Genomic DNA, 13,470 nt, shown 5'->3' on the forward strand with positions numbered 1-13,470 from the left:
TTCTCTCACCACTCCCCTCTCTCAAACTCTACCTCTGGTCACAATGAACTTCTTCAGTTCCTCAAATGCACTTGGAACAATTCCTTCTACACTGTTCACTTTTGCCTGGCTAACTCTTTATGCTTCATGTCTTAGCTTGATGGTCTTTTCCACCAGGAAATCTTCTCTGATCGTCACATCCATTTTTATGGCATCTATCACACTTCATGTTTAATTGTATGTCTTTCCTTCCACTAACTAGAACCTCCATAAGGACAAATATCACACCCCCTTGTTTGCAATTATAACCCCAATGAGTAACGTAAGGCATGGCATGGGGTAAGTACTCACTTAACAGTCTTTGAATAAATGGATGCATATGAACAGAAAGAATTAAAAATATCTCCTTATTAATTTAAAAATATTAAGTAGCTACAATTAGGCTGAACTTAATAGATACTTTGGAAGTAAATAAGGAGGCCAAGAATGAGCTGAAAGTGCATATATGGGGGTACAAAAACACACATAACTGCTCAAAATAACTACAAGCATATAAATAATGGAAAAAGAACATTGAAAAACTGTTCAAAGGGTCATAAGTATCTTTTATTTGCATTTATATCCATTTCTGAACTTTTGCTTATGCTATTCCCCCTACTTGAAAAGGGTTCTGTCTCTTCCACCTAAAATTTCTAAGTACATGTTTCCTCTCAATTTGGAAACTCCAGAACTCTGAATTTCATGCTGGTTGTGTACTAATTTTGCATTCCCTTAGATCTGCACCATTTATATACATGATTCATTATACACACACGCATTTTATTCCATAGGTTCAAGCATGTGAAATTACCAGTATTCAAACTTGTCTACAAAAATAACAATTTCATGCGGTTCAATCTAATTGTTAACTTTCTGAAGGCAGGTTATAATGTCATAAAGTTTTAGAGGTTTTTTTGTTTTTCTTTGGTCTACAGTTATCATTGGCACTATTCCATGCAGACAGTAGGTCAGTGGTTCTCAAAGTGAGGTTTGTGGACCCTTGTGGGTCCCCAAAACCCTTTAAAGCATCTATGATATCAAAACGATTTTTATGATAATATTAAAATATTTGCCTTTTTCACTGTGTTGAAATTTGCACTGATGGTACTAAAGCGATGGTGAGTAAAATTGCTGGTGTCATTGCACACATCAATGCAGTGGCACCAAACATGACTAGTACTTACTGGATTCTTCACTGCCATGCACTTATACTTAAAAAAAAAAAGCCAGTCTCACTAAAGACTGCCCTTGATGAGGCAATAAAAAAAATCAATTTTATTGAATCTTGATCCTTGAATATACATCTTTTTAATATTCTGTGTGATGAAATGGGAAGTACACATAAAGCACTTCTGCTTCATATCCAGGAACCATGGTTATCTAAAGGAAAAACACTTGTGTGATTGAGTTGAAGGCTGAACTAGCCACTTTTGTCATGGAATACCATTTTTACATGAAAGAACAACTGACAGGTATTTGGCAGATATTTTCTCTAAAATGAACAAAGTGAGACTGTCATTTCAAGGAAAACAACTGACAATATTTTTTGCCAATAATAAAATTCAGGCATTCAAGCAAAATCAGAATTTTGGAAAACTTGTATCTGTCACCATAAACGTGACAGCTTCTTAATATTTAAAGATTTTTCTGATGAGATCAGTGGTGATATTAAGAATTATAATTTTTTTGATATTGTATAATGAAGTGTATCAACATTTGAAGATCTGTATAACTCAGTGAGCCAATATAATACATGATGTTACTAAATCTTACATGGCAAAAGATCCATTCAAAGTACAAGGTACAATTTCAGGTTCTACATTGCAAGTAACCTTTAAGAAACTACCACTTGTTGAGTTTTGGTGTTGTATTAAAAAAAACACACAATTATTTGAAGTGGTAGTAAAAATATTCCTTTCTTTTCCAGTTACATATCTGTACGAGGCCAGATTTCCTTCATATGCTTCAATCAAAGCAATATATCAAAACAGATTCAATGCAGAAGCAGATGTGATAATCTAGCTGTATCAAGCCAAACATTAAAGAGATCTGCAGAAATTTAAAGCAATGTCACTCTTATTCACTCACTTTTTTGTTTTAAAAAATATGGTTATTTTTCATAAAACATTATTTATGATAACATTTAATTAGTTTATTGTTACATTTAAGTAAATCAAAGACTTTTTAAACTTCTCAGTATTAATTTCTAATATGATAAATGTTGGTAGAAATAATTCACATAAACAAAAGTTCTTTGGGTTCCTCAATAATTTTTAAGAACGTAAAAAAATCCTGAGGCCAAAAATTTGAGAACCACTGCAGTAAATGCTCAATAAATGTCTGGTGAGTTAGTGAATCAATAAAGAAATATAAAGGAAGCAAGGAAGGTGCTGATTATATAAGCTTAATTAGGTGAGTGGGGATTCACTTTTGTGTTCACTCTGCCTCCAATACTTGGCTATTCCCATACCCATTACAACACTGAGAAGTACATAGGGATGAAATCCTACTCTGAGAGCAACAAGGTGTTCCATTGGAGACAAGTCAACTGAAGCTCAGTTATAAATGGAAGCAATAGAGAAGGTTTGAAAATATCGTTGTGGATATGGGTGGGTGAGTTAGCTAGTGGATCTTAGTGAGACCAACGTTCAAGATTGTGGGCTTATTTGAGGAGGTGATTATGAATTTATAATGGACTCAATCAACAATCAGATATTTACTGAGTGCTGTGTACTAGAGCATCACTGCCTCTGGTGGTCTTCCCGAACTCCTTAAAAATAGGTTGCTTCCCTCCCATCACAGTCCATACCCTTGAGCCTAAGGTTCAAATCTTCACAGTTTTAAAGCAGTAGGCAGTGAACCAATGTATATTACTGAACCAGATCAAGAGAGATCCACTCAGTGGTAAGTTAATCACATCCAAGAAAGAGTTGATAGTTAAAAATCACAAGTTTTTGTATTATTAGACCTCACCTTTCCCTACTATACTTCTGTCCTATAGATCACCACTCATTTCTGAATTTATTTATTCAGAAATATTCATTAAGTGCCCGTGAGTGCCAGGCTTTCAACTACTTTCATGATTATTTACCCCTTGCCCTGCACCTCTTTGCTCCTTATACGAGCCTACTCCTGTTTTTTACTCTCTCTTTTTTTCATTTCTCTATCTCAGGATGGGGAAGTAGGAGTTATAAATATTTTCCCAGATGCTAATAGCTTCAATTCAAGGACAGATAAATAGTTAATCTTGGAGGTGCTGACTATTGCAACGTACAATTAGGAGGAGCAGAAGCAGCCTGTGCAGCCTGTGTAACTGCAGCACCCACATAGACACGGGATGTATGTATGACAGGTGTCATATTTTTATGCCTTTTTTATGTCCCCCTTATTAGACTGCCAATTTTTATGTTAATTTCTGTGGTTTACTAACCACATATTATTCCATAAATACATGTTGAACTACCAAAAACAATAGAAACAAGATTAATTATTCTTTCAAAGTTGCAAATAAAAGAGGACTCACAGAGTAGATGCCTCCCTCACCTAGCACTGGTTCTGAATATCAGATAAGTTTTTTTTGTGTGTGTGTGTGTGTGGAAGCAATAGGAGAGATAGGAACTCAGATAAGATTTTTTAAGAACAACTCTTGGACTTCTTGTTAATTGGCTTTAGAAAATATTGAGCTATGAACACTATCACAGTATGTTTTGGGGGAGTCTGAAGCAAAGTACTGGAATGTAGCTAGGGTACTAGCATTGAAGCAGTGCCGTCACACACAACTCCGCCGAGTGGGACCGGTGCTGGGAATGGTGGCACAGAAAACTCAGCAGCTGCTGCCTGGTGCAGTGAAGTGGGGCAAGCGCGAGGAGAGTGGAGGAGAGCACACTTTAACCCTTCAATAGAGCACTGAATTACAATTCCCCCAAAATGTGGCAAAGTCGTTTGGCTGCCGAGAAATCTGAGAATGTAGCAGCAGACACAGACTGGCCTGCAGTGCTACAAATAGAAACAGGTAGCTCTTTTTGAGCAAAGACATTGGGCCAAATGAGACGAAGAGGCCACTCGCAGCTGCAGCCCCGTGTCAAAGGAGAATCTTAGAATATATGCTACGAGCAAAGGATTTGTTGGTCATGCTCTGCCTATCTATTCAGTCACACCTGCACAGATAGGCATCAGGAGGCCAATCTTGAAGAATGAAGTACTCTGATGGATAAATGGCACCCAATTTCTCAGTAAGCATCTTCTTCTCTGAAAGTTTGCCGTCATGTTTTATTTGTACCTCTTATGAAATAACTTGTTTTCAGCCGGGCATTCTGGTTGTTCTTCTGCTTTCATCTCCAGTGTAAGCTTATTGAAGGCCACTTATTTACTCTTTAAAGTCCACAGCACAGTATTCAATAAATATATTGAATTCACAATATTCAATAAATATTGCTGAACAAAGTATAAAACCAGCAAAACTGTCGAAAACCTGCTCGTCCTGTATTTTTTCATCTATTTTTTCATCCAACAATTATTTATCTGGCTCTATCACATGTAAAGTAATATGCTAGATGCTGTTGGTTATGTTAAGATGAACTAGACATGACTACTTCCCCTAAAGACACCATAGTTCAATAATCCAAACTTTCAGTCTCTTTACTGAAAGCCAAATAAAGACATAATACAAATTTCATTTTTCTGTTTTGATCACATCTGTCAAGCAAATCAAATGACCAGAAGTGAGCAACAAATCAGAACAACTGTGAAAATGGATGTTCCTTTCTCCTACCTAATAATTTACTTGTCTATCTTCAATTAGATCAATCAGGTCAAAAAAAAAAAAAAAAGAAAGAAAAATCCCTGACTTGGTAAAAAACGGCAAACCCTATTACAATTAGAACTTTACAGATTCGACAAGTGACATGTTGCTTATTTCAAAGAAATATCTGTATTTCTTGCACATGGCTTGGGTCACATGTCCATTTCCGAACCAGTCACCAAGGCTGGGGTATGGAATACACTGATTGGCTCAGTGGACATACGGAATATAATCCACAAGGCCCTTTTCTGCCTTATTCATTGCAGTATCCCCAGAACCGAGCTCAGTGACTAATATTCTTTGACTGAAATAAGACACAAAAAATAAATTTAGGATGCAAATTATTTATTTTATTAAATATTCTCCTATATGGATAAGCATTGTGGCCTTACAGTTGTGTTGTCTGGGTTCATCCTAGCTCCGCCACGTACTAAAATGTGACCTTGTCTAAGTAAGTCACTTAATCTCTTTTTGCTTCAGTTTCTGCATCTGTGAAATGCAGAAAATAACAGTATTTATCTCCTAAGTTTGTTGCAAGTATTAAATGAGTGATTACACATAGAAGTTCTTATTATAGTGCCTTACACATAGTAAGAACTCAAAAAATGTTAGCTATTATTATAAATGTCTGTGTGTACATGTATGGAGAGACATTTATTACTATTTAATATTAGCTCATTTAATCAAGAAAAATATAAGACTGGGAAAATTTGTGAATACTATCCTACAAATAAAATATTTAAAATGTTTATCAAAATCATAAATTTCTCCTAAGTTTCTGTATGTCCTACAGCTCAGCAAATTTCTTAAAGATGATTGAAGTTCAAATCTCTGCCTCCTCATCTTTCTTATGTTGAAAATGAGGATGAGAATATTTATCTCCTATTGTTATTGTGAGGATTGATGTAATGGTTAGGAGGTAAAAAGTGCTCACCAAATGCTAATTATTATTTTAGTTGTCATTCTTGTCATCAATGTCACTGTCTCTGTAGAAAATAGAGTTAGAAAAGAGCAGGATTAAATTCACAAAAGGTATATGCAAGGAGAAAAAAGTGAAGCTTACTCTCCTATAACTCCAAGGATTAACAGGATATTGTCCATATAAAACAGGTGAAGTTGGTACGGAATAGAAAATATGTGCCTGAGAGAACATGGCATGCCCATTTATTGAGTCAATTTGAGTCCATAGCTAGAAGCAATATAGCTCAACTGAGAAAAAGCTAACTTCGGAATTTACAAGAACTCACAACTGCATAGGGAACATAAAGAACAATTTCCAGGTGGTAAGAATAGTTAACACTGGCATATATAACAGAATGGGGTGGTAGCGTTTTTTTTTCAGGGAGTTTTTGATATGAGGTTGATTATCAATATAAGATGGTTGAACTCTCTCTCTCACCCTTAGAAATTGTTGGGTGACCTTTCAGGACCCTTTCAGTCATAAGAATACTGGTGAAAAAGAAAGTAGTAACAGGGTTTGTGAGCAGTATGTCAATTTAATCTGTTTTATTACAAAAGGCTATTCATTGACATTGTCGTATAACCACTAAAATTGACATTTATTCTTTCATTCCAACAAAGTAACTGTTGAGTATACAGTGGTCTAGGCACTGGGCTAGTTGGTGAGTCACTAGATAAGAGGCAAGGTCCCTATCCTTAAGGAGCTTATAGGACAGTGTCATACAAATGATTATAGCACTATATGATTATTATAATGAGGCTGCTCAGGTATGGTTTTTTTGTGTGCTAGAGCAAGGAAGTCCAACTCAAACCAAGTTAAGCAAAAACTCATTAGCTAAGATAACAGCAGTAATGGAAGAGTAACGGGATGATTTTCTTTATTTCACTGCAGCTACCTTTGGGTTGGCTCCATTTTTAGAAAGTTTCCCCCTTACAGAAGATTGGAACTCATGGGCAATGTCCTGTCATGTAAAACCAAAGAGAAATCAAAGTCTTAGAATGTAGTCTCAGAATGTAGTATTACTGGCCCTCACTAGCCTAGCTTGGGTCATGTGTCCATTTCTGAACCAATCACAGGGGTTAGTGGGTTGGAATACACTGATTGGCTCAGCCTCCACTCACTCAACTTTCCCTGGGGCATATAGGTGTGGGAGAAGTGATTCCCCAAAGCAGAGGTGGGGTCCTATTGCCTCAAAAAGGAGAAAGTGATGCTAAACTGCCAAAACAGCAATGGTCCACCACCCAGGAATGAGCATGCTTGACAATACAGTATATTCAGTAGTTTCAGTTTAAGAAATAGTCTTTGAGCACATTCTGGAAATGATGCACTGGCCTATGCATTTTTCAAGATTAAAAGAACATTGACAAAAGTTTATACTCTGGAAAGGGGGATAGGCAGATATACAGATATAACACAAAGAACTCCTGTGTACTTGGGGGAGTTGTTGGAAAGGCATTCGTTTCCCACTGCAGGAATGAGGCGATCTTTGCAATGGATCTCACAGGAAGGGTGGGATCTATGCCGCTTGCGCTGATACAATCTCATCATAATCTAAAGTAATATAGTTTCCTTAAATATATAATCTTGTCTTAAAAAATATATCTTCAAGAAATGGCAAACTTCTCCAATTAGGGTTATTGGCAGAAAGAATGTGGTTCCTGTGAATAACAGTGCTTACCTTAAACTCAGGACCTAGCACACAGTGGGTACTCAAAGCTTCTTGGTTGAATGAATGGATGAATGAATGTCTGAATGAGCAAATACTATGGCAACATGTTAACGGGGAATAGATGAGATGCCTGTGGCATCTAATGTCAATTTAAAAGACATCACTATATGTTGTCTATGACAAGTTGTTTCTCTACAGGTTCACATGGGGCCACCTTGCTCCCTCAGGTAGCCCTCGGAGGCTCATCAGTAGCATCATTTGCACAGCGCGCATTGTGTGTAATGACAGCCAACCTGGCATCCACCACACCCTCAGTCTTTCAGTGTAAAACAAAGTGCAGCTTCCCCCACAGAGCATCCTGATTAAATAAATTAACTATGGCGCTGCCTGCAAATATACACACTGGAGTGCAGGAAATGAACAGATACAATGGCCAAGTCTGTATTTAATTTTAATTAAATTTCATTCTGTAGCTCAATTAATCCACATCTCCAAATGTCAGCAGGACTTAGGCAAATGGAATGACATCTGCTGCACTGCACAGGACTATAAAACCTTCACTGCATGCTAGGTCTCTGGAAGCACACCAGGAAAAATGAAATATCTTTATTAAGTGTGTAGTAACGTATAGAAGTCTAACTCAGAGTCTAATGAAAGAACATAAACTAGGAAAGAAAATTAGACGGAGAATGTGAGTGGTTATGGGCATGGCAAATATTGCTCAATATCCTGCCTTATGTTATTTATTGTTTAAAGTTGCATTTGGCTTTATAGCTGTTTCTTTAATTTTTACCTTGTGGGCTTCCCAATTGCCCAGGTTGGTTTTCTTTTCTTTTCTTTCCTTTTCCTTTCTTTCTTTCTTTCTTTTTTTTTTTTTTATAACTAACACAGACTTCTTTCCTGAGAAAGGAGAATCCGTGGAATAGGGCTCAAGGTATTTTGACACAAAATAAGGAAAAGATTACATTAGCTGTGCAAGGCCATTTGTTACAGGAAGCCAGAGGTGTAGCAGAAAGAGTGTGGGATTTGACACACCTAGATGGAAATTGTTGTTCTTTCACTTAAAATATCAGATTAGGAGGTTAAAAAAACCTTCTGAAACCAGACATTATTAATTGGTAGTGTTCACCAATGACTGGTTTTGGGAAATGTCTGTGTAGTATTTTTTAAAAATGTCAACGTGATTATTATTGTTGGATCATAAGAAATAGATGGATCTTATTAAAATAAATTTATTTAGTATTATGTGCTGGATGCCATGCTAGACCTGGAAACATAATAATGAATGAGACATGGTACCTTCTCTGGAGAAGGGAGAAAAACTAGTAAACAATAATCACAATAAAATGAAACAAACTTATATAAAAAAAGAGATGCCCAAACAATTAAGCAAACTCTGGAGGAATGCCAAAAGCCTAGGGATGGACACTTGACTCCGGTGAAGTGGCCTTAAAAGATCAATGGGATTTGAGCAGATAAATAGCAGGGGAAAAAACAGAGGGAAAAGCATGTGCAAAGAAAGCTTGGAGACAAGTATTTCGTTTTCTAGTTGGGGGGAAGAGTTCAATGTCTGCAGCCAATGTTAGGTCGGAGATGATGAGAGAAAGGTAGTGTGGCTGATATTGTCCTATGAAGAACTCAGGATTTGCTCCTGTAGGCAAACAGGGAATCCCTGAGGGCCTTGGGCAAGGGAGCCCGTGATCAGATCTGTGTTTGGAAGTGCAGTGTAGAAATAGAGTGGAGAGCCTGCTATCCCAAGTACAGACTAATTGGCAGGCAGCCCTGGCCTCTACTAAATCCACACATGTGTGGAGGCTCATGCAAAGGAGGAGAGGGAGAAGGTAGCTCTCATTTACATGTCTGAGAAAGGGCTAAATAGAATGGGATGAAGACTGATGCTGGCTCATACAGATATGAGAGAGGTCTTGTAGATTATGAGCATGCCAGATAAGTGGATTGTTGCTGTCATGAAAAATGGAAAGAGAGAGGAATAGAGAGGACCTGCTATCAGAGGGTCTTACAGCTGGGCATCGGTTATGCTTTGCAGAGGAATTAGGAAAACCAGCCTTTCCCCTATTCTGCTTTCCATAAAATGGGAATTCTTTTCCTAAGCACATTCTTTGCCTCTCTCTGCCTCTTAGTCACTCTGTTCAGGGGCAGGGGTGGTTTAACCCCCTGGTAAATTTGGAAATGACTCAGCAGACCATGCCCAACTCTACCCTTCTTCCTCCTGTGACCTGCCTGATTAGGTGGGTAAGTATCTAATCGTGGGCTTCAGAAACTCACATCCTCCAACCATCCTGGTCTCTCTCAGAGCAAAGGTAAGATTTTTAGTCTTATTTGATACTCTTTTATTTCTCAAATTGTTTACAACCGAAGTGAGGAAGAGCAATGCTGTTTATTGGGGCCTCCTCAGAGACCCCAGCAGGTAGGAAGTATATTTTTTGGCCCTCATTCTGGTGTTTAGGTCCATCCTAGACCCAAGAGGAGGTCTGTTTGGGATCAGCCACAATTATTTATGTACAACACTCAACAAGGAAGACAGCAGAGTAAACCTGGGAAATTCAACCAAAGGAGGCAAACACTAGGCTAAAGGAGGGGCTGAACCCAGAGAAAGTTCAGGTTTCTGTTTATTCAAGAAAGAAAACAGCAATAAAAACAAGGCTTTCTTTACTACTGTGATGGCTGTGGTCTATCAAGAGGGAAATTCCCTGGTGACTTGGAAATTCAGATTATCATAAATGTTGATTTGTTACCTTAGGATACTAGTATGATGGTTTAATGGAATATGGGCCAAGTTGTGTTTTGTGGTTTGTTTTGGGAGCCTCTAATTTACTGTAACATTAGATTATTGCAATAATATATTTTGTTGCCTTTTTTTTTTTGAAAAAAGACATCTTAACTTCTAAACAACTACCTTGGAAAAAAATTCTCAGACAATTTATTTGTACATTGGATACTCACTAGAATAAAAAAAGTATAAGCAGAAATAGAATGATTTCAATTTAAGAGGAAAGAAGAAGATAAAGATAGTCTAACATTTAAAACATTAATTCAGTATTACAAGGTTAAAGACGGAGGGATCCTACATAAACTAATAGTCTATAAAAGTTTTTTTTCTTTGCCATATGTTGTTTTTGGGGGGAGGAATAAAACCTCTTTGTATTTTTCCTCACTTGTATTTCTCTCAGATTTTCTTTTCTATTTATCATAATGCTGACGGTTATTCTTCCATCACTTTTTTATATGTCTATCTAAAATTTTGACTGTTCTAATCTTATGTTTTGATTTATAGTATGTCCTTACTTAGAACAATAAAATGGGCCGGGCGCAGTGGCTCACGCCTGTAATCCTAGCACTCTGGGAGGCCGAGGCGGGTGGATCGCTCAAGGTCAGGAGTTCGAGACCAGCCTGAGCAAGAGCGAGACCTCGTCTCTACTAAAAATAGAAAGAAATTATATGGACAACTAAAATATATATATACAAAAAATTAGCCGGGCATGGTGGCGCATGCCTGTAGTCCCAGCTACTCGGGAGGCTGAGGCAGTAGGATCGCTTAAGCCCAGGAGTTTGAGGTTGCTGTGAGCTAGACTGACGCCACGGCACTCACTCTAGCCCGGGCAACAGAGTGAGACTCTGTCTCAAAAAAAAAAAAAAAAAAAGGAACAATAAAATGCTTTAGGAAAGATCAAAGTTGTCTGACTTTTAGTTGAAGGTGGACTGGACCAAAGGACTGAACTTCAATATATTAATTATTTAAAAGTTATAGATAAGAGAATTAGAAATTTTAGTTCTGGCAAATTCAGGAAAATTTTTCTAGTTCTATTATGCTACAATATCAAATTTTCAAATCAGCACATGAAGATGTGACACAAAACTGTATCTAATAAAAATGTATAAGAAGTAACAATTAGCTTCAAACTATCTCATGATTCTTCTGAGACATTGAATTGACATGTAGTTCTTAGCATATTAATGAATTTGAAACAGGAATCAATAATGTACCACTAATTTAATCAGGGTTAAAGTCAGCTTTGCTCCAGCCAGAAAGACAATGAGATATATGATGTTATGATAATCCAAATATGTAAAAGTGAAGAATTGAAGTTGTGAAAATAATTTGAGTTAATGAGTTAAATTGCCTCTAATAATCAATCTTAATGTGTAATAGGAATAAGCATGTTAAAGCATTTCTGGTTATAACATTTCATGGTTTGTTTATATTGAGTTATAAGTATTACATACAGAAAATTAGGTGTAAAAATTTAGAATTTAGAAACACCAACCTTTACTACTATTAATAAATATTTACTACATTTTTCAAGGACCTTAAAAAGATCATCTTTAACTATGATGTTGTGTGATACTATCAAAGATGTTTTTTAAAAATAAAATTGATTGACACTAACTTGGATTGTTTGGATGAGCTTTTTCTTGAAGCCAGAGGCCCTGAGTTTAGAAGTCTATCAATGTTTCTAGTAGCACTGTGGGTCTATGAAAATAGGCAAATTGTATTTATGATGGTTTCTTATTGGTGGAAATAACTTCTATCTTGAATGATCACTACTTCTTAAGTCAGATTTTTGATAGTAAATGAAGTTGAAATGTCCTTTTTTGGATACTTTTTTAAGATACTGAAATATATGCATAATTAAATGACAATTCTATTTATCTCAAATTATCTGAATAATTTCTTCAAGTTTCAATTTCATTCCCACAAGTAGACCGCTGAATGGCAAGTTATTACATAAATTATCAATTTCCCTACCACTTGCCCTTCATTTTCTCTAATATAGGAACTAAATGGTCACATAAAATATCAATTAGCTATTTCAATATACTTCCTTTATTTTTATCAGAATAAAATATGAAATTCTGCCCCATCAGAATTTTTTACATGAGCCTGAGCCACTTAAGGAACAGTTTTAGTAAAGCACCTATATTGTAAGTAATGAAAGATCACAAAGTATGAATTATTAACAGGCTCTAAGAAAAATTTACCAAAATTTCCAGATATTCATATATTCTTAAATAAATCATATTTATATATTATGTGGTATATAATATATAAGTAAGCTGCTTAGGAGACAATAAGAGACTAATATGAACTACAAAAAACTTAAAATAAGATCAGCAAAGTTTAGTGAAAAAAAGTAAAATCTAGAGAGGTTTGAATTCTAGCTCATAGAGTCTTGATTCTTCCCCTTGGTTCTTCCATGGCCAGACAATTCATTCAAAACTAAAGGATAATGGAAGGATGACTATGGCACAATATGCAAAACACTGTGGAAACAGTAGGGTTAACATAGAATATTATAACAGTACAGAACTGCAAACATTTAAATGGGTTAAATCTTAGAAATCAGGCTAGACTGACTACATTATCCATCATTCCTCCTTACCTCTTCTTCCCAATATTTTCCTATCCTATTGTACCCATTCATCTCCCCTTACTCCATCTTACCTCTTCCCTTCCCTGTCTCTTCTTACCCTTTCTTTACCTCTCTTTTTCTTTCCTTCCTGTTCACACTGTTCCCTACTAAATGCCCATTCTTTGCCAGGCATCATGCTAGGTACCAAGGGAAGATAATTAGGATCAGATATCTGTCTTCAAAGAGCATATCACTATCTTTTTTTTTTTTTTTGAGACAGGGTCTTGCTCTATTGCTCAGGGTGGAGTACAGTGACATGATCACAGCTCTCTGTAACCTAGAACTCCTGGGCTCAAGGGACCCTCCTGCCTCAGCCTTCCGAGTAGCTAGGACTACAGGTGTGCACCACCAGAACTGGCTGATTTTTAAAATTTTTTGTAGAGACAGGGGGTCTCACCATGTTGCCTTGGCTGGTCTCAAACTCCTGGCCTCAAGTGATTCTCCCAATTTGACCCCCCAAAGTGCCGGGATTATAGGCATGAGCCACCGTGCCTGGCCCCATATCACTATCTTTAAGGAGAGGCAGCCACCTAAGCATGATTTTTCATTCCATGTGATAATTTCAATAGAATTGAGGGGAATCTCAAGG

At 36.7% G+C, this 13,470-nt stretch overlaps 1 protein-coding gene across 2 annotated transcripts in view; it reads right to left on the bottom strand.

Annotated features, from left to right (window-relative positions):
* The window catches only part of KIAA0825 (KIAA0825 ortholog), a 368,374-nt gene that overhangs the window by 93,324 nt on the left and 261,580 nt on the right, over positions 1-13,470 (bottom strand). The gene's annotated exons all lie outside the window — the stretch shown is intronic.

Source organism: Eulemur rufifrons, chromosome 17 (genome assembly GCF_041146395.1).
Source record: "Eulemur rufifrons isolate Redbay chromosome 17, OSU_ERuf_1, whole genome shotgun sequence".
In the NCBI taxonomy this organism is placed as follows: domain Eukaryota; kingdom Metazoa; phylum Chordata; class Mammalia; order Primates; family Lemuridae; genus Eulemur; species Eulemur rufifrons.